The sequence below is a fragment of the Ursus americanus genome, chromosome 3, assembly GCF_024610735.1.
Source record: "Ursus americanus isolate L20-20 chromosome 3, mUrsAme1.1.p, whole genome shotgun sequence".
Lineage (NCBI taxonomy): Eukaryota > Metazoa > Chordata > Mammalia > Carnivora > Ursidae > Ursus > Ursus americanus.
This window is the reverse complement of record NC_142129.1, coordinates 34859375-34867369: the sequence shown is the minus strand read 5'-3', so window position 1 is coordinate 34867369 and position 7995 is coordinate 34859375. Positions and strand designations below refer to the sequence as shown.

Here is a 7995-nt window from a genome sequence, read left to right as displayed (position 1 = left end):
CATTCTAACCGGCTGGTTCCAAACCACTTTTGGGAACAACAGCAACCACCAACAATAACAACGCAAAGTGAAACAAAACAAACAAGTGGCCCAGCAGTACTTTAGAATCCTCCGAGGCGTCCCTTCCCCCACCCCGCCCCTCGGAGGAGAGGCGGCTCCGAGCGCAGTGTGTGTACAGTTTGCATTGCCAACAACACGCGCGCGCGGCCGGGTGCGCGCGCCCGCCAGCGCACACTCACACACATAGACACACATACAGACACACACACAGATCCGGGTGGGGGGAGCGGCAGCGCGAGACAGCGCGAGCCTCCGAGAAAGCGCGAGACACGCCGGCGCGTGCAGCTCCGCGGCGGCCGCTGCGCCCCGGCTCGAGCCCCGCGCCACCCGCAGCCCGCCCGCGAGCGCCGGTCCCTGTTATTTATGCGGCGGCCGCGTCTGCTGGCTGCGGCTTCCTCCGCCCCCCCCCCCCAGGGCGCGCCCCCCACTCGCGGCAGCAGCTGCCGGGACTCGCTCGTGGGTGTGTTGTTTGGGGGCTTCTGCCTCGGCGCCGCGGGTGCCACCTCCCGGGACGCTGCCCAGGCGTCCCAGGTCGCGGTAAGTTTCTTCGCCTTCACTCTGGCGCGCTGCACCTCCGCACCCCACCCCGTCCCAGCCACCTCCACGCCGGGCCGGGCTGCGACTTTACTCTGCCGCGCGCTCCTCCCGCGGCGGCGGCGGCAAAGTTTCGCCCCAGCCGCAGCGCTCGGTGCGGCGGGGCGGGTGTGACATGTGTCAAATTTCGGCTCAGCGTCGGGGTCGCCTTCCGGACCCTACATCACCACTTGTTGTTCTTTTTCATTTTGCATTGTGATGGGGGAAGGGAGAATCGACAGAAGGGAGATTGCCGTTGGCTCACGTATGATTTTTAGTTTTGAATATGCAAAATATTGCCTCGTCCAGAGAGACCGCGGCTGGAGGAGAATGTGTGTCGAAACACCAGATGTGTGTTTGTTTACTCTTTTATTTTTATTGTTTGTTGTCTCTTCCTTTGCCTCCCTTCCCCCTTCCCCCTGGGAGGAGAAACAACAGTAAAAACATCTGGCAGTTGGAAGCACACACTTTATTGATCCAACTGCTGACCTTTATTTACTCAGTTGGGCAAGTGCATGCAGCTCGTCCGTCTCTAAGTTGGGCGCTTCAGCGTTCATTTAAGAAGTACTTCCCTGGGAACTAGAGGCGGAGAGGGGACACTCCTGTTTCTAGAGTGAAGAAACTCCTGGCCCCTAGTGATGCTTCGGGATAATGGTGCATCTTGACTGCTGCCCCCATCACGCTCTTTCCCTTGTCCACAGTTAGCAGGACCCGCTTCACCCGGGATCTCACCTAGTCTTACTTTTACTGTGCTTTGGAAAGGTCTCCTCACTCTGTGGGTGGGTTTAGGGTGAACTCGCACCTCCCGGTTCTTTAGGGAGGGAATGTGGGAGGGGCGCGGGCACCTTGCGGAGAAAGGGAGGGCTTCTCGGTTGGCTTTTACCTGTAAGTCCGTGGAGGCCCGGGGCGAACGGAGGGCAGTCGGGAGCGCGCGGTAGTCTGTGACCCGGGCAGAGCTCGGGTCCCGACGGCCCTTCGCGCGCGCCGCGGCTCACGTGCGGCGGCCGCACGGCGGGACCCGCTGGGTGGGCGCGCGCGCCGCCCGCGCGTCTCCCGCGTGTCTCCCGAGCGCCTCTCCCTGCCCCACAGGCCGGGACGCGCCCAGGCACCCCGACCTCACTGCGAGCGTCGTCGTGGACCCTCGCTTGCTGAGGGCGTTTGGGCCTGTCTAGAGCAGGGAGGAAAAGTTGTCCTACTCTCCTCAGACTCAGATCTCGTAGGTAAGTCTCTCAGGGCACCTGGCGCGTGGGGTGGCACCGGTTAGGGGGAACGGGAGCGGAAAGACACGTGCGAGTCCGGGGCTTTTGAGCGCGCAACCGGTGCGAGTTTTACATAGGGACGACTCCGGAGAGGCAAACTGGACACTTGCTGAGGGGCTCCTCAGACTCCGGAGTCGCCAAGGAACTAGACCCATCTGTGTGTTTGTTTATTCAGCTTTTTAACCAACAGATTTAAACCACTTCATGGACAGCTGCTGTCTGTAATGCTTCCCCCCCCCCCCCGCGTTTTCTCTCACCACATGTTGAAATCCAGTCAGTTTCTGGATCTTGAGGATTATTCCTCGAGTACTGTTTGCTCCCAGGTGGGCAGGCGTTCCGGACGTGGCCTGGGTGAGTGCTGAGACCGGCCCAGAGGGAGAAAGGGTGTGAAAGACCTGTGGGAGTGTGTAAGATGTGTACATATATAGTCATCATGGATTCAGAAGTGCTTAAAGAGCTACCTCCCCAACATGCCCAGGGTCTACTTGGAAGAATAATTAAGTAGGAGCAGGTAAGCCGAGGGGAGAAAGTGACGCCCTGGTGTCAAGTAGCTGAAGTGGACGTTTTCCAACTGGAAGTATTTGGAGAGATTAACTTTTAGAAAACAAAAGTTTGCCTGGAAGGCACATCTTTGCTCGCTCTCCTAACTCAAATAGTTTGGCTAGGCAGCAGTGGAGACAGGAGGGGTGTGTTTAATAGCAAGTCTGTGTTAGAGGTCAACACTGAAGCAAAGATGAGCTTTCAGATATTTTCCTCTTCGATCTTGCATTGTGGCGTACCTCGGGAAATGTTTTAAGTTGTCAAGGGGCCTGTTTATCTTTTCTGTCACTATGAGTTATGGATAAGTGTATTCTCAGTGTAGTGGAATTTTAAAATGTAGTGTTTGTTTAGTAGTCTTAAACAATTAATTTACCATTTTGATTTATTTGTGTATACTATTAATAAAGCGGGTATAAAGTTATATACATGATGATCGTTAGGGTCATAAAATTTCATTTTAGTTTTGAAGCTTTTTAAAAGTCGTTTTTTCTTTCCTTCTTTCCTTCCTTCCTTCCTCCCTCCCTCCCTCCCTCCCTCCCTCCCTCCCTCCCTCCATCCCCTCCCTTCCTTCCTTCCTTCAATTTTTATTACTTAACTAGACCCATGTTCAGTAGTTGTTTAATTCAGTGCTTGCTTAAGAACCCCACTATTTCATTGTTATTCAAAACTAAGTGAAATAAATGTTTAATTATGATTAAGTTACTAACTTTTAAAGAGGAGACTGGAAACCTGATGATACATCCCTGTAGGTAAGGGAGAGAGGACACTCAATTTTAAAAGATCAATGTAAAGTTTGCTATTAAGTATAAGAATACAAGAATTTTTAAGAGAATACTTTCTATCATTCAATTTAAACAGTACAATGCTTTCTTTTTATACATAGATTATTAATATGTTACCATTGCACTACAATGGATACTAGAATAATCAAAGGAAATTATATACAAATAACAATTATGAACTATTTTTAACTGTTTATCAGAATTTCTCAACTTGTATTTTGGGATTCAGAGTGATGGAAATTTTAGACTTGAATATTGTTTTATAGAATTCATACTCTGGGTGGAAGGAGACCTTTAATTACATTAGGACATGAATAGATTTATTAATGGTTGTGTCTAAATAAACTGTCATCGAAGTTTTATTTCTTTGCACTGATGATAGTACAGTGGTTTTGCTTTTACAAATAAAATAAATCATTGTAATATTCTAGAAACCTAAGTAGGGGGAAATTGTATGTGGCACACCATAAAAATAGCAAAAACGTGAACATTAAATTTACAGATAGCCTGTAATGAGAAGTTCTATTCCTTTTGTACAAGCACGAATTTAAAAACACAGACCGTCTTTGCATAGCTATTAGAATTATACTTTATGAAAAGTATATTTAAATATGTGAAAATAACTTCATGGTTTGACTGAAACTCATAGGGCATATAACAGTGTAATGAACATAGCCAGACAAATTTACCAGACATTTTTATTTCAAGAGAAAATGTGAGGGATACAGAACTCAATTACATAAAGGGCATATTATTTGTGATATTTTTAAGGATTTATAGCTGGCTCTGCCTCATTACCCTTGTCTATTTCTGTGTTGATAGTCTCATGTTAGATCAGCTATTAGTTATAATACTGATAGAAAACTGAATGGTGGAAGTAGTCACATATTTTCTGCCTCTCTAAGTCAGAAAGAAGCCATTGACTTGTAAGAAGACAATGTCACCGAGAAGTTCTCTTGACATGATTGTTGCTAGACAAAATTGCAAATCACCGTTGAATTCAGAAATAGTAACAATCTCATTACAATTACTGAGTACTAATTCTTGACCCACTCAAACTATTTTTTTCTTTTTTTAACTTTGTGATAGATGATAGTACTCTTAGTGATAAATGAATGGATCCCAAATGTTCTAACCAGTGCCCAGATTCATACTGCCCTTTGAATAAAGAAAGCCTGTTTCTAAAATCAGGCCCAGTGAGAGCTTAAGATTTACATGGATATTCAAAGTGATCTTACTTAAATACCCTTAATTCATGGAGTTTAACAAACTTGATCAGATCCAACCCAAAATGACTGTTGCATATTTTCTTAAGGGTCTGAAAAAGTAATCCAGGTGCTTGCAACTTTCCTTAAACATATTCCAGTGCTTATGATCCACAGAGAATCTAATGCCTAAATCAAATGTTGTATGCCATAGTTTACTTTAGTTCTATTCCTTCTTTAGATGACATAAATATTTTCTTAGATCCAACTGTGTATCTCTTAATATACTTGGCCTCTAGTCATGTCACTTCCATAGTCTTTATCAAGTAAAATACTTCAGGTTCTTAGACTTCTCTCCTCTTCTCTTCTCTTCTCTTCTCTTCTCTTCTCTTCTCTTCTCTTCTCTTCTCTTCTCTTCTCTTCTCTTTTTTATCCCTCATGAGGCTTAAGTCCTTTTCATTGTTTTTTATGGAGTTGTAGAACTTTAGCTTCTTCATTAGTTTTTCAGAACCTGCAAGTGGACCCCATTAGTATTTCTTTCAGCAGCCTAACTAAGCATAATTTTGGGTGGGGAGTGGTGGTCTAAAAATACCATTACTTTTTTTTTTTCCTAAGCTCAGCATTGCTTATGTGAAAATTTATTACTATTGAATTATGTAAATTCTCATGTAGTAGAATATTCTTTCCTGTGGAATATTCTTTCCCTGTGGGTATTCTTACCTATTAAAATAAATGGGTACTTACTTCCATTTGCAGACTTACTTTTGCCTTTTCATTACCTCTGATGTATTTTTCTATATACTCTTTTGATCTGCTCAGTGTATTTATCTGTACCTCACCCCCAGTTTTCCCGACAAAACAAACAAAAAAGAGAGTAACTTTGGTGAAATGTGAGGAACTGTTGTGACTAATTAAAAGGTTAAAGTTAGAACATTGAGATGCTGGAGAGAGGTCCTTGAAGAAGATTTAGATGCAGTATGTTCCAACACTAGTAATATTAAAATGAAAAAAGTAAACCTATATGTATGCAGTGACTTAATTTAAGTATGTATTAAAACTATTTTTCTCTATATAGATGCTTCAGTAATTTGCTGTTTTCTCAAATGTGGTATTATTAAGTATTGTTCTAATTCTTAGGAGCGTAATCTGAATTTTGTAATTGGAGTGACTGGGAATTTGTGTTTATCTATACAGTTTTTTGCCAAGCGGCCAAATTAAGAGTATGAGGGCTTAAAAATGAGGTATACTCTTATCATCCCCATTTCATTTTCAAAGCTATATTATATTTTAACATTTTACAGCTTTGGATCCTAATCCTTTTTCATTTTGTAATTATGAACTTTGTTTACTCTTTCTTCTATTTCTTCACCTGTCCAATTTGCTTTCTATGAACAATTGAAATTCTAAGTCACTTCAATTTATATAATTTTACCTAAAATTTTATTTAAAATGCATTTTCTCCATAAATTATCTATGCAAGCCCAGGTTCAACCTTCTAAATTTCTTGACATTTGAAATATGTGTTCTTGGACCTATACTCTACCAATTTAATTCAATTTCCCATTCAGTTGTATACTTCCCTCTTCCTACAATCTAGCAAGGATCTCTAGAACATACCTTCCCATTATATTGATAAATATGTCTTCATTCCTTTCTCTATAGCAAATTATTTTTATTAGCAAAAGCAAATAAAATGTAAATGTTGTAAAAGCACATTGTTGTGAAGCAAATGAATCCCCAGGGGTTTAGAAGCTCTCAGCATTTTTAGTTTATTAATGTTCCTTAATTTCTCTTGATTTCTATCTTGGAAGGCTTAAAATATACTTTGTGGAAGATAATTTTCCTTTAAAATTTATTTAAGATTTTCGTGTTTCTTTTTAAAGATCTTTCTAACATAAGCCTAAAAGATTTATACCATGAGAATGTTATACTTTTTTAAAGGAAGTCAAGGAAATTAACTTTGAATTCCTCAAATAAGGCATGCTACTAGAAATAGTGTAAAGTTTCTGTGGTATTCATTTCTTACTTCTCAACTTTTATAATGGCATTTTCTGTGAGAGATTTTTGTATTATTTTAGTTTTGTATCATTTTGGTACATATACACAACTACAGCCATCATTTTGCAACTTTTTCTCAATTTAAGAAAATAACGAACTTTCTTAAAGTGTATTTTAGGGGGTAAGAAAAAAAATCAGTGGTAGACATATTTCAGAGAAAGCATTTATAAAATTTCTCACTGGCAGATAGCGAGGAGAAACTTATAGTACACTAATCCAAATAGCTTAACATCTTAGCATATGTAGACTGTCATAAAATCATCTCATTTAAAAAAAAAGATCCCCAACATCCTTAAGAACTATTCCTCACCATTACTTCACCCAAAGTTATGTTCCAGGATTTGGTTGATCTATATCTGTATGCCTCTAGCTAACTCTTTACTTTCTTTTTTGTCTCCCAATATTTTTTCCCTTTCTCCGTTTGCCTTTAGTTTAGCTAAGTGCCCCCCCCATCTTCTTTTATACATCTAGTTAGTACCACCACTGCTACCAGTCTGATCAGATAGACCATCATCTCCTCCGTTGCTGTAGCTATTTATCTCCCCTCTTCTCTCTCTGGGCACCACAGTCAGTTTGTTCCCCACACAGCAGAGCGATCTTTTAAAAATATGTGATTATGTCACTGTTCTCTATAAACCTTCCAACAGCTTTCTTATGTCCCTGAGAATAAAAGACAAAGACCTTATATAAGTCCATGTTATTTGACCCCTGCTACCTATTTGACATTCTTTCCTAACATTTTCCTCTTATTCGGTCAACTCTAGCCACACTGGCTTCCTTGATATTTCTCAAAACAGGATAAGCTGATTCCCACCTCAGAGCTTTTCTCCGTGTTCTCCGTCTGAAATGCTCTACACTTGGATATCTTCATGAATTTCATACCTCTGCTCAAACATATCCTTATTAGAGAAGACTGTCCTGTGTAAAATAACAAATCCTCATAGATCTTGCTTTGCCACCTTTACCATACATTAATTTTCCCCACAGCACCATCATCAACTGACATTTTACAAAGTTGTTTATCATATGTCCTCCTAATGAGAACGTACATTCCGTGGAGGCAGGGATTTTGTTCTGTTCAGTGTTACAACCCAATGCTTAGAACAGTGCCTTGCATTAAGTAGCAACTCTAAAACTAAATGAAAGAATGAATGAGTTGTTGGAGGTCCAAGAAATTACTTCTGTCTAGATCAATGCCTCACTTTCTGTGTGACTGAAATTACTTTTTCACCTTACTTTTTCGTCTTACGCTTATTTTATACTGTATCACATTTGGGAAAACTCTTCACTACTGTATTGACCAAGACGTGGCTCTGCTCTCTGGTGGATATACTTCAAGTTCAGTATTTTGTATCTCTTTCTTATTCTGATCTGAGAAACAGTATTATACTTAACTTTTGAAAGGTGTAAGTGGATGTTTATGTTTCTGGACAACAACAAATGCTCAATAGTTGAATGCTTCAATATAGTAATGCTTAGTACAGTCAAAATGACATTTAGTCATACATTTCATAATTA

At 41.5% G+C, this 7995-nt stretch overlaps 1 protein-coding gene across 6 annotated transcripts in view; it reads left to right on the top strand.

Moving 5' to 3' along the window:
* Positions 1-477: 477 nt before the first annotated feature.
* The window catches only part of FOXP2 (forkhead box P2), a 543555-nt gene continuing 536037 nt past the window's right edge, over positions 478-7995 (top strand). For 4 of the 6 annotated variants that reach the window (XM_087860888.1, XM_087860887.1, XM_087860886.1 and 1 more), the window contains exon 1: positions 499-597. The gene's annotated coding sequence lies outside the window, so the exon portion shown is untranslated. Of the gene's footprint in view, positions 598-1795; positions 1854-7995 lie in introns of those variants that run through there. The other 2 variants (XM_087860884.1, XM_087860882.1) reach the window with 2 other exon arrangements.